The sequence below is a fragment of the Barbus barbus genome (assembly GCF_936440315.1).
Source record: "Barbus barbus genome assembly, chromosome: 15".
NCBI lineage: Eukaryota > Metazoa > Chordata > Actinopteri > Cypriniformes > Cyprinidae > Barbus > Barbus barbus.
The window spans coordinates 18,140,443-18,154,895 of record NC_136743.1 but is presented as its reverse complement, the minus strand read 5'-3'; the positions used below and the strand labels follow the sequence as shown (position 1 = coordinate 18,154,895).

General features: G+C 36.7%; 1 protein-coding gene across 1 annotated transcript in view; it reads left to right on the top strand.

Moving 5' to 3' along the window:
- Positions 1–14,453, top strand: part of kcnh2a (potassium voltage-gated channel, subfamily H (eag-related), member 2a) — a gene marked incomplete at its 5' end in the record, with an annotated part of 49,131 nt that overhangs the window by 25,462 nt on the left and 9,216 nt on the right. The window lies entirely within an intron of this gene.

The window sequence follows — 14,453 nt, the reverse complement described above, 5'->3', positions numbered from 1 at the left end:
TCCATTTTCCCGCTTCTTGCTTGGCGCTGTCACGGTTGCTAGGCGACAGGATATGAGCAACGGGTAAGGGAGGGAACTGAAAGAAGGGTAGGCTGTCCAAATTCACAAACACCGACTTCCGGGTTTTGCGGACGTCGGAGGATCCCTCCTCCTTCAACCGGGTAGGAAGGATCCTATAGGAGGATGCAGACCCTGAATTTGGACACAGCCAATGTCTCCAGCTTCTGTAAAATACTTAAATACTACCAAGTCAATAGCTAAGCCATTGATCCTAAATTGATGTTGATAGACATTCATGCTAATGAAATTAATGAAGCTGCTAAGCCAACTCAGGTGAAGTTGTGACTAAATGGGCTTCCCATTGAGCAGCTGTGGTTTATCTGGAGACCTTTTGCAGGATGCGTTTTTGCATTCAAAAATACCTAGACAGAGTGAATGGAGCAACATTTTAAAGGATTAGTTCACTTCCAGAATAAAAATTTCCTGATAAATTACTCACTGCCATATCATCCAAGATATTCGTCTTTCTTTCTTCAGTCAAAAAGAAATTAATTTTTTTAGGACAACATTCCAGGGTTTTTCCCCATATTGTGGACTTCAGTGGCAGCCAATGGGTTGAAGGTCCAAATTGCAGCTTCAAAGGGCTCTACATGATCCCAGCCAAATGTTCTTAAAAAAATAAATAAAAATCATATACTTTTTAAACACAAATGCTCGTCTTGCACTAGCTCTATGCCATGTGCATCCATGGCTTCACGCATTATGTAATCATGTTGTAAAGTTCCTTTAACTTGACACACAGTGGCTTAACGCAGCATTCCTGAAGGAAGATGCTTAAAAAACAGTGAATGTTGCAGTAACCATTAGAAAACAATCTAATGTTTCATATTGCTGTTCAAAAAAATGTTTTTTAAGAAATTAATACTTTTTTCTGTATTAAATTTATCAAAAGTGGCCATTTTTTTTAACAATGTGATCGTATTTACTTTTTCCAAATAAATGCTGTTCTTTTTAAATTTCTATTTATGAAAGAATTTTGAAAGAGTTTTATCTCTACAAAAATATAATGCCACACAACTGTTTTCAACACTGATAATAAACATGTCTTGAGCAGCAATTCGGTATAGTGGAATGATTTTCTGAAGAATCATGAGACACTGAAGACTCGCGTAATCATGCTGAAAATTCAGCTTTGCATCACAGATTTGGTTTTAAAGTGTATGGCAAAACATTTCTTTTAAATGGCAACCTCACACTTTGTCAAATGAACGTCAAATACATTTATATAGATAATCAAATTGAATGGCAGAAATGCAGCCTATTTAAAGCACATTTTATTTTTATCTCAGGCTCTTGACACATTCCCTGTTTCCTAACCAGGTGGACAATGGCAGATGATTACATGCTGCATTGATCAGCTTGTGTGGGATGCACAGTGAATTTGCGCAGTGTTCAGTAACTATTAGCTCTGAGATGTTCTAAGAGAGGATTTTGCTTTTATAACTCTCCCACCTTGATACTAAAAAAAGGCAATGTATGATGTCTCAGTTACTCATAAGTGGTAGTTCATGGTTTTCACCATGTGTAGTAGATTCTGCTGTGGAATCCAGACAGATAAAAGCATTTCCTGTGAGAAATGCATTACTGACCTTATTTATTTTTTGACTGAATCTGTTCAAATGGTGAAATTGTGTCCCAGATCTGTTTAAACACTGGGCTGCTCTCCCGACTATCTTTTTCGTGGTTTTTTATGCCTATACTTACCTAAACAGCAGCTAGGGCCAGGCTGCGTGCAGAAATTACAAATGTTTTGATGGTACTTGCGTTGATGGTAGAAAAAAATGAGTGAAATTTATGCTGTGCTCAAGGGGCATAACTTATACTTTATCACATTTTTAATGAATTGTAGTAGATTGACACGTTAAATTAACAACCCAAATATAAATTTAACTGAGCAGCAGTTTTGATTATTTATTTAATCGATTGATTGTTTTAATAAAGTTGTTTAATGTCATAATTTGCTTTTTTTTCTAAAAAAGCATTAGATGGAATAACATAGTAATGATGATTTCTCTTCTCAGGCCTCATAGTGGTCCGCATTTTCACATTTATGCATATGTTATCCATAAATCTTGTTTATAATGAGGGTAAGTCTTAAAATTTGCTCTTGAGAGTTGGGCTGTTTGGAGTTGAAACAGAATGGAGGATCTACTATCCTTCTGTCTTGACTCTAAACTTTATTTCTTAAGTCAAATAAATTTTCACTGTGGATATCTGTAGTTGTGACTTCTTAGTTATAACAGGCTGTACACTTGAATACACCATCACCGAGCGCAGTGTTAATAAATGAGTGAGCAAATATAGCTTATGGGGCATATAATTAAAAAACAGAGCAAACATATATTATGTAAGCCTTATCTTACTTGAATAATGTTCAGTGTCAGTGTATAGACTGGAGTGACATAAATGCTTTTGTTAGTACTACTATCATCTTTTCATCACTGCAAGTTCATTTTGCATGAATGCATTAATGCATCTAATTTTTACTTAATGTTTAAATTAATTTCTCAGCAATAACTAGCAGAGACAGCACCGATAAAGGCTGTAAAATAAAAGGTTTATATCAAATGATCAAATCAAAGGCATTACACTTTGAGTGTTTTTGCCCTTTGGGTGCTGTAATGTTAACATCCTTTTGTGGTAACAGTCTCGCTGAATGGCGCTGGATTGGATCCAGAAACTCCATTAGTTTGCAAAACTACATTAGAGGACTCTTGGCCATGGCGAATTACAATTGCAATATAAAAACATCATAAAGAAATTAAGTAAAATATTGTACGTCAGACAATTAGTCATGTTCCATTTAACCATATCTTCCAGACCAGGCTGCAGGGACTTCAAAAAGTAGTGTTCATCGTTGTAGTTTTGTAAGATTTTTGCCGGAAAGGATGCTAAGTTTCCTTTTAGAGGCAATTATTTGATTGTTTCACCAAAATGATCTGAACAGTGCCCCATCCCATAATACATCATGATGGATGTGCAAGAATTGCCATTAGTCATCATGAAATGTGCCTTGAGTATATCGTGCAAGGTCAGTTGAAATTCGTATGTCTATCTGAGCAGGTTTAGAACAATGACTATTCAGTGCCTTTAGACATGTTGTTCATCTTTAAATTATGTTCATCTCCCAACAGACTGCAGATGGTTTTTATTATTTTAACAGTAAACATGCAGTTAAAACTGTATGGGTGTTTAATAATTATATGATTAACTAGTTTTTAATTGATTGTCAGCAGTGAACATCTGTGCAAATGTAGGAGTCCTGGATATCTTTTTAAAAAAACATTAAAGGAACATTTTACCCAAAAACTCGCCCTCAGGCCAGCAAGATATAGATTAATTTGTTTCTTTGTCAGAACAGATTTGGAGAAATTTAGCATTGCATCACTTGCTCACAGATGCAGTGCACTGCAGTGAATGGGTGCCATCAGAATGAGAGTTCAAATAGCTGATAGAAATATCACAATAATCCCCAAGTAATGACTCAAGTGCAAGTTGATGTAGTGCTAAATTTCTCCAAATCTATTCTGATGAAGACAAAAAAAGAAAAGAAAAAAGATCTACTTCGTAGATGGCATGAGGGTGAGTATATTTTCAGCTAATTAAAATGTTTGGGTGAACTATTCCTTTAAAGTATTAAATAAATTAGAGACTTAGATAGAATAGACATTGAAAGTTGAAAGAAGATATTGGCAGTTTGAGAGCAGGCATTTACACAAAAGTCTGACATTAAAACACTAGCACATACAAATGTAAAATTCTGATATGAATCCAAATTATGTATTCTGAAAACAATGCCTAATGCCCCATGGGAATAACTCAGCAGAGTGGATGGTAAATTCACAAAGACTGTGACATAATAAAAATACTTGAACACCATTTCTTTCCAAAGAACTGTTTGTGGGAGACTTGAAGTTTGAATAATTTATCATTCCTTCAGAATTATGCATAATGACTTCAGGCATCTTCATTTTAATATGCTGTTTATCTTCACAACAGCCTGCTCTTCTTTTCTGTCTTTACTCATAAACCCAAGCCTGATATGATTATGCATTATTCTGGGAGCTTGAGAAATTCCCACTGATATTAAGTACAGTGGCATGCGAAAGTTTGGGAACCCTTTGCAGAATCTGTGAAAATGTGGATAATTTTAACAAAATAAGAGAGATCATATACAATGCATGTTATTTTTTATTTAGTACTGTCCTGAGTAAGATATTTTCCATAAAAGATGTTTACATATAGTCCACAAGACAAAAAAATAGCTGAAATTATTAAAATAACCACATTCAAAAGTTTGGGAACCCTTGGTTCTTAATACTGTGTGTGGTTACCTGGATGATCTACGACTGTTTTTTTGTTTTGTGATGGTTCTTCATGAGTCCCTTGTTTGTTCTGAACAGTTAAACTGGTTCTTGTAGTTTCCACAAAAATATTAAGCAGTTGTTTTCAACATTGATAATAATACAAAAATGTTTATTGAGAAGCAAATCAGTATATTACAATGATTTCTGAAGGATCATATAACACTAAAAACTGTCATAATGAAAATTAAGCTGCCATCACAGGAATAAATTACATTTTAAAAGCGTTAAAATATCTTGCATATCTAAAAGCGTTAAAATATCTTAAAAGTATCTTAAAATATTTTCCTATTTTAATATCTTAAAATAGTAGTGTATATTAATTCATTTTTAGCACTCCAAGCTGTATGAATTAATGTATTATTACTATTAGATTATTATATTACTAGATTAATAAATGCTGTAAAAATGGTGTTCATTGTTAGTTCATGATACCTTATGTCAACAAACTGACGCTTAATGTAAAGTGTTCCCTATCGATGTGTATATGTGAGCTATGACAAACATTTGGTAGAGAGCGGTTATTAACGGCATACACTGGCTTGGCTTTAATTTCACACATGTCATTTTAAGTATGATTAAACCTAATGTGGGTGAAAATTATCATAAGAGAAGCAAGTTAGAGGTGAGGGTCTGTAGCATGCCTGGGAGCTGGGAACATAGAGAAAAAAAAATAAACTTTTTTTTTTTTAGCGTGTTTGTGCTTATCAGGGGAACAGAGGATATCCATCAAGCCCTGCAGCTGGGCTACTGAGAGTGAGGAGGTGGATCAGACAGCCAGCTGCAATTACATCTCTTCCCGAGTGGGACTTCCACAGAGAAGAGAGAGAGAGAAAGAGCGAGAGGAACGCACACAAACAGTGTTTCTGAAAGCGAGAGAGGGAGGGAGGGATGGAGAGGGATACCACAGGCAGTTTACTCTCTTTAAAAGGCAAAGCGTGCAAAAAGTGGAACAGCTGCCCTGACAGCGTGACGATGTATCCATGCAGGTGCTGTTCAGACTCATATTCTCTTTTCTGATTTTTTAGCGAGAATTGAATGTGAAGATGGACAGTTTATTCATGTTGTGCTGATTCACTTGGAGTGACCGAAACAGCTGGGAAAGGTGCTGAGCAGCAGTAGGACTTGAAAGACTGGATGATTTGCTTTCCAACTTTGAAAGGTGGAAAAAGTGAGTGGAATTTAAAGACCAATCAGGCTTTTATTGGAAGTCACTTAAGAGATACACTCCGAAAGAGAAGCGTTCAGACCAATGGAACCGAAGCGGTCCACCTCAGAGGATGAGAGTGTTGGCTGTTCCTGCGAACAGTAGGTGAGATGAACAGTGGCGTTTAGACATCTGTATGGGGCAGAACTATGTCCTTTAGTGCCAGAGGCAGCATTCCTCAGGAGGGGGCGCAAGGGAGCAATGAGTGGAAAAACACACGGGTCAAGAGGGCTGTTCGCATCTCTAGTATTGTCGCACAAGAGGTGAGTTCCCAAGGAAAGTACAATTTGTTTTTACTACTTGATATACACTGCTGTGCAAAAGTTTGGGGTCAGTAAGAATTTAGGTTGTTTTTTTTCATTCAGCAAGAACACATTAAACTGATCAAAAGTGATAGTAAAAATACTTATGTTACAGAATAGTAAAATAGTAAAAATAATTAATGTTACAGAAGATTTCTATTTCAAATAAATGATGTTCTTTTAAATATTCTATTCATTTAAAAAATCCTGAAAATAAAATAAAATATTAAGCAGCACAATTGTTTTCAATGTATTATAATAAGCAAGGTTCCTGAGGACCCAATCAACATATTAGAATGATTTCTGAAGGATCCTGTGACACTGAAGACTGGAGTAAATTCAGTTTTGCCATCACAGGAAAATATGTTTTAAAACTTTTTTTTATTTTTATTGTAATAACATTTCACAGTATTATGTTTTACTGTTATTCAATAAATACTTTTATTTAATACTATTATTTAGTATTATTTGTACTGTAATTTTATTTAGTTAAATGCAGCCTTGCTGAACATAAGAAACATTTAAAAAAAATAATAATAATCTTACGACTCCAAACATTTAAACGGTAGTGTATTTCACATTGAAGAATTCTTAAACTCAGACTATAAATAGTTAAATTCTTTGGAATTCTGTAATATTGTGTATATTTTAAATAAAAGGAAACATTGATTTTTAAATCAATTGTAATCTAATGGTATAGTCTGTGTGTGATTTGTCTCCAGTTTTGAGAGACTGGAGTCAAGCATTATTTCAGGAATTACTGCAGTATTCTGGACAGCGTATATAAAAGCATTCCCATCATTATCATTGTTACAAATCTGATTTTTGAATGTTAACAAAATAACAAAATATGAATGTTACCCTTTCATATTCACTGCAGGAAATTCATAGAAAGGAAAAAAACTATTGGAATTTTGCTTTCTAAAATTACTGAATTATTTCACATTATTATTTCCTTGTGCACTTGAGATAGTTCACTAAAAAAATAATAGTCAACATGAGGGTGAGTAAATGATTCTGGAATTTAATTTTGGGGCAAACTATCCACTGTAAATGGTTACAGTAGGATGTGCCTGTTCCTGTATTTAATGTGATGAAAACACAGGACATGAACACTGGCACAGGAAAGAAACACTGGCATTTGTCTGTGCCCAGAGCCTTGTGTTGGCGGCGTGTAAGATTGGTGTTGTGGTGTCATAACTGGGCTCTGCTCACCACAGTCACAGCAGTCAGGTCAAGCACCCTACATTCATCTCAACACAAGGATGCCCTTGACTGCCACACCACCATCTGTGAGACAATCGCTCTCTGCAAATGGCAGTGTCCTATGGGATGAAGCTTCCTTGATCGATGGTTGCCCTTTCTGACTGCTTGCTTGTGAGATTATCTTCTACGTTTCAAATGACAGCTCTCTTCTTCAGTTCAATGCATCTAAACCTTCTACCTGCTATGTTTCTTCATAGTCAGATCAGGATGCTCTGGAGCTGGATATCGGCTGGTGGCTGTGTGAAGGCTGTTGAGCAGCATTGTTAATTGATTTGAGGGAGATTATATACCTCAGTAATGTTTTTTTAATGGAGGGTCTTTCTGTGTGAGGACTTCATGTCATGACATTGGTGGACAGCTGGTGCGAGGTAGGAGATCAGGAAAGTTTTCGCCTTGAAGCATGTATAAGCCTGAAACAACGCACAAGGGATGGATATAGCATAGTTTAATATTCTGTCAACAAGAGCAAAGGTTAGAGGAAGATCAGTTTATATCAGATCAGATATATATATCATATACACACACTCACTGGCCACTTTATAAGGTACACCTTGCTAGTACCAAGTTGGACCCCCTTTTGCCTTCAGAACTGCCTTAATTCTTTGTGGCATAGATTCAACAAGGTGTTGGAAACATTCCTCAGAGATGTTGGTCCATATTGACATGATAGCATCACACAGTTGCTGTAGGTTTGTTGGCTGCACATCTATGATGTGAATCTCCCGTTCCACCACATCCCACAGGTGCTCTATTGGATTGAGATCTGGTGACTGTGGAGGCCATTTGAGTAAAGTGAACTCATTGTCATGTTCAAGAAACCAGTCTGAGATGATTTGAGCTTTGTGACATGGTGCATTATCCTGCTGGAAGTAGCCATCAGAAGATGGGTACACTGTAGTCATAAAAGGATGGACATGGTCAGCAACAATACTCAGGTAGTCTGTGGCGTTTAAACGGTGCTCAACTGGTACTAAGGGGCCCAAAGTGTGCCAAGAAAATATCCCCCACACCATTACACCACCACCACCAGCCTGAACCGTTGAGCCAAGGCAGGATGGATCCATGCTTTCATGTTCTTTACGCCAAATTCTGACCCTACCATCTGAATGTCGCAGCAGAAATCGAGACTCATCAGACCAGGCAACATTTTTACAATCTTCTATTGTCCAATTTTGGTGAGCCTGTGCGAATTGTAGCCTCCGTTTCCTGTTTTTAGCTGACAGGAGCGGCACCTGGTGTGGTCTTCTGCTGCTATAGTCCATCTGCTTCAGGGTTCGATGTGTTGTGCGTTCAGAGATGGTATTCTGCATACCTTGGTTGTAACGAGTGGTTATTTAAGTTACTGTTGCCTTTCTATCATCTCTAACCAGTCTGCCATTCTCCTCTGACCTCTGACATCAACAAGACATTTTCGTCCACACAACTGCCGCTCAGTGGATATTTTCTCTTTTTCGGACCGTTCTCTGTAAACCCTAGAGATGGTTGTGCGTGAAAATCCCAGTAGATCAGCACTTTTTGAAATACTCAGACCAGCCCGTCTGGCACCAACAACCATTCCACGTTCAAAGTCACTTAAATCCCCTTTCTTCCCCATTCGTATGCTCGGTTCGAACTTCAGCAAGTCGTCTTCACCACATCTAGATGCCTAAATGCACTGAGTTGCTGCCATGTGATTGGCTGATTACCAATTTGTGTTACCAAGCAATTGAACAGGTGTACCTAATAAAGTGGCCAACATATGGCATCTAATCTGATAAATTAAAAGCGTGTTTACTTCCGGTTTCACTGCATAGAGCTCTGTAAGGTAATAGATGCCTTGGCTGTAGATCAAAGCTGTAAATTGTCTGGTGAGTCAGTGAACAAGGAGCCAGTAAGGTTAACAGTTTTTTTTATGGTTTGTTGGAGCGTCATTGCAGTTCCGTCCCAGAAGGCTATTTGGAGTCCCAAGGCCGATTCCTTCACCCTCATGTCCTCTCCCTTTCCTACCCCTGCTGTGTTCTCATCTCACACTGGCCTTGGACAGACATGTCCACCCCTTCACCCCGACAAACACACACAGCTAATTCACAAGGACAGTGTAATCATGCCACAGGAGCCAAATATTTTTATCACCAATTTTGGGAGACATGGGTAAATTGAACATTATGTGAAATATAATGTTTGATTAAATGTAAATGTATATTTGAATTATAAAGTGGATTGTTTACAGCAGTTACATAAAAAAAAAATCTGCCAACTACAATTACAATGCTGGTCACACCTGTGGAAAGCAAAAATGGCATTGTCGCATCATTAAGACCACTAAACCCCACTGAGTTTCTGCAGCAAATGCAACTTTTTTTTTTTTTTTGTCTTAATAAATTTATAAATATAGAGATATCAAATGGTGCTCTTTGGAGCCAGCGGCCTTGTAATTTCATGTGAGATGATGTTGGATAATCAGCACTGGGTAAATCAGGCCTTGAGGAACACATTTTGGTGTGATTTATTATCTGAGGTGACAGAAATTCAATAATGGTAATGCACATTTCTGCAGGTTCATCTTCAAGAGATTTGAAGTATTGATTGAAGGTCTCAAAGTTAACTCCTCCTATACTCTGGATATTAATAAAACAAGGAAGAAAAGCTTTTTACTTGAGATAAAATACAAATAGCATCTTTGCAGAACGGCTTAATGGGTTAACTTCAAAGAGAAGAAGTCACTCTATTTCATTTTTGCCACTTTTATAATAGCATTTCCTTTTTTTTTTTTTTTTTACTGCCGTTCAAGTGTATCAAAGCATTTATGTTTGTTTCCTTATTTGCCTTTATATTTCTTCATGGAACAATTTCTTTCTTGTAAGTCACTTAAAGGGTTAGTTCACCCCAAAAATGAAAATTCTGTCATTAATTACTCACTCTCATGTCGTTCCAAACCCGTAAGACCTTCGTTCATATTTGGAACACAAATTAAGATATTTTTGATGAAATGTGAGAGCTCTCTGACCCTCCATAGAAAGCAATGCAACTGTAATGTTCCCAGACCCAGAAACGTAGGACATTGGTAAAACAGTCCATGTGACATCAGTGGCTCAACTTCAGTTTTGCAAAGCTACGAGAATACATTTTGAGTGCAAAGAAAACTAAAATAACAATTTATTCAACAATTCTTCTCCCCCGAGTTGTGTCTTCTGTCATTTTGGAGAGTACCCAAGAGCGTAATTGACATAATCAGTGTTGTTTACGTTCAGGGGGGAAAGCATGCGCATGAACCTAATCTGCGTAATCAGAGTTATTTACGCTTCAGGGAAACGGTATGTATGCGTTGTGATACTCTCTAAAATGGCGGAACATAATTTTTAGTTTTCTTTGTGCTCAAAAAGTATTCTCGTAGCTTCGCAAAACTGAATGCTGGACTGGACTGTTTTACCGCTGTGCTTACAACGTTTCTGGGTCTGGGAACATTACAGTTGCGTTGCTGTCTATAGGCCAGAGAGCTCTCACATTTGATCAAAAATATCTTCATTTGTGTTCTGAAGATGAACAAAGGTCTTACGGGTTTGGAATGGCATGAGGGTGAGTAATTAATGACAGAATTTTTATTTTGAGGTTAACTAACCCTTTAATAATAAATCTGCCCAGATAAGACCTGCGTTAAATGTATGTGACAATACTGGGCCAGGGAAACTTGCAAGAGGCCCAAGAACAGGTAGGGTTAGGGTAGGTATAGGGAGGCCTTTATTGTCCCAATAAGGTGGTACCCATTAAGTAATTTGAATAAAAAATTATAATTTACACTCGATATGTTATTATTGCATACTGTTTTATAATGCACTACAATAATGAGGTGCAGATAATTGCCACTATTTGCAATAAGTAATATAAATAGCAGAATTACACATAGTGTAAATAGAATTTAGAGCTATTCGCACTTAGTGTAAATAAAATATCAGTAAAAAAATGCTATTTCCACTTAGTGTAAATAGCATCTGTTGCTGTTTGTATGTAGTGTAAATAGCCTCTTTCGCTATTTACACTTAGTGAAAATTGCCACTAGCATTTTTTTTATTTTTGTAATAAAATGTGACCCTGGACCACAAAACCAGTCATAAAGGTCAATTTTGTGAAATTGAGATTTATACACCACCTGAAAGCTTAGTAAATAAGCTTTCCATTGATGAATGGTTTGTTAGGATAGGACAAGTTGGTCGAGATACAACTATTTGAAAATCTGGAATCTGAGTGTCACGGATGATATAAAGGATCCACAGGCAAAGGCAGTCAGTAGAAACAGTCTTTAACGAAGACACAAAATAAGGCAGTCTGTCGTACAATGACACAGAACTGGATGAAACACAAAACACAACGATGGTCTGGTTCAGAGGACTCCCAGCTTGGAGAGAGCTCGTGGAGATGGGCTTACTGGAAGCAGCAACAGGACACCGTGAATACTTAGGCGAGCACAGCAACACTAGGCAAGACAAGATGTGGTTAGACCTCTGATGGTGCCTTGACATGACGGGCGAAACGATAGCGTATGCATGACACATAATAATCCGACAGAAAACAGCAAGCACAACCACTGGAAATAGAGTCACTGATTAGATCAGAGTGGGAACAGGTGTCACCGCAAAGCAGCGCGATGACAAACAGGTGAAGATGAGAGCTAGAATGAGCATGGGCGTGCCTGAATGTGTGTGTGTGTGTGTGTGTGTGTGTGCGAGAGAGAGACAGAGAAGCAAACCCAGCCCATGACACTGAGGGTGCAAAAACGAAATACTGAGAAAATCACCTTTAAAATTGTCCAAGTGAAGTCCTTAGCAATGCATATTACAAATCAAAAATTAAGTTTTGATATATTTACGGTGGGAAATTTACAAAATATCTTCATAGAACATGATCTTTACTTAATATCCTAGTTATTACAACTTTGTTAAAATTCTAAAATATATATATATATATATATATATATATAGATATATATAAATTCAGTTTTCTCCTTAACAACTATTATTTTGTATTGGAAAAAAAGCAACAGTTTAATAACAAGAGTTTGGTGCACTCTCTTCCAATGTTCGTTCGTTCTTTCTTTCTTTCTTTCTTTCTTTCTTTCTTTCTTTCTTTCTTTCTTTCTTTCTTTCTTTCTTTCTTTCTTTCTTTCTTTCTTTATTTATTTATTTATTTATTTATTTATTTATTTATTTATGTGGATTATTAGTTTAGCGGGTCAGTTGTTGTTGTCTGTCCATGTTTCACTTGTTCCTCAAGTTACTGAGTGCTGAGGCAAGTCATGGATGGAAACTACACCAGCCTTTTCATTGATTTTTAACCTAGTTACAAAAATAGATGCATGAATTAAACACAATCTGTAAACTAACTGAGATTTATATTTTATGTGCCGTTTAGTGCAGGCGTTATTTGTGAGGACAAGCGTCAGTGGGATGAGGTCTTTTGATTATGAAAATAGCCTGACTTTGATTTCCATAAACAAATTAAGTCTAGAAGATCTGTTTTTTTCTCCCACTTGCTTTTCAGTTTGCTGCGGATATATTTCTTCATCCTAATGGTACATCATCAGCAAGAGAAGTATTAGATTAACATAAATGAATTATGATTCTGCTTCACTGGCCTTTGGTAGTTCAAGGCTGTCGTGAAAAAGAAAATCATTTGAACTTTTATTTACATTAAATTAATCTTATGTACATACAAATATTTGTACCTATGAGCTCTGAAGAATAGTTTAAATACTTTTATGAATAATATTTGTGTTTTGGTGTGTTTCTTGGGATAATCAAGGCAGTAGATTACAAGTAAGAGTGATTAAAACTCTCTCACTGGAGCTTTAAGCAATGACTAAATGCTGGTCACCTCTTTAGGGGCCTGGAAAAAATAATGAGATGAAGTTTGCCGCCTAAGAGGGTGTTTACAAGTGTAAAGCATTAATGTTCTCCCTGCAGTGATGTGTACTCAGTGGATATCTCAGGGACTAAACACGACTTCATTACTTCACCCACACTGAGTTACGGCCCACTCAGTTCCTACAGCGAGCTTTGTAAGAGGTTTGGAAAAAATGGGCAAAACGGACTAAACAGTTTCTGGTTTAACTGGCTGGTCTATGAACATGTGAGATTTTTTTTAAAACTGTTGTTAACTCAGAAAATCTACGTGTCCTAGGAATAAGTTTAATATTCTATAAAATTTGGTATTAATTGGATTTTATTCTTATGAGAGCATATTTATATGCCATTTTTTCTTTTCCAATTTATTTGATTTTTTTACATTAATGCAGCATTTCAGTATGAAAACTGGTGGCACAAATAATCTGTGATCTTTGGTTGTATTATACTAAAATCAAATTAAAAACCTAAATTATTCAGTTAAATTATTCGTACAATTGTACACTACCCTTCTAAAAAGTTGGGGTCGGTAAGAGTTTTTAAGAATTATTTTAAAAGAATTCTGTTACTGTCACCAAGCCTGCATTTATTTAATAAAAATAAAATACAGTAAAAACAGTTATATTATGAAATATTATTGATATTATAAATATTATATAATTCAAAATAACTCTATTTGATTGTGTTAAAATGTACACTCACCTAAAGGATTAATAGGAACACCTGTTCAATTTCTCATTAATGCAATTATCTAATCAACCAATCACATGGCAGTTGCTTCAATGCATTTAGGGGTGTGGTCCTGGTCAAGACAATCTCCTGAACTCCAAACTGAATGTCAGAATGGGAAAGAATGGTGATTTAAGCAATTTTGAGCGTGGCATGGTTGTTGGTGCCAGACGGGCCGGTCTGAGTATTTCACAATCTGCTCAGTTACTGGGAATTTCATGCACAACCATTTCTAGGGTTTACAAAGAATGGTGTCAAAAGGGAAAAACATCCAGTATGCCTTGTTGATGCTAGAGGTCAGAGGAGAATGGGCCGACTGATTCAAGCTGATAGAAGAGCAACTTTGACTGAAATAACCACTCGTTACAACCGAGGTATGCAGCAAAGCATTTGTGAAGCCACAACACGCACAACCTTGAGGCGGATGGGCTACAACAGCAGAAGACCCCACCGGGTACCACTCATCTCCACTACAAATAGGAAAAAGAGGCTACAATTTGCCCGAGCTCACCAAAATTGGACAGTTGAAGACTGGAAAAATGTTGCCTGGTCTGATGAGTCTCGATTTCTGTTGAGACATTCAGATGGTAGAGTCAGAATTTGGCGTAAACAGAATGAGAACATGGATCCATCATGCCTTGTTACCACT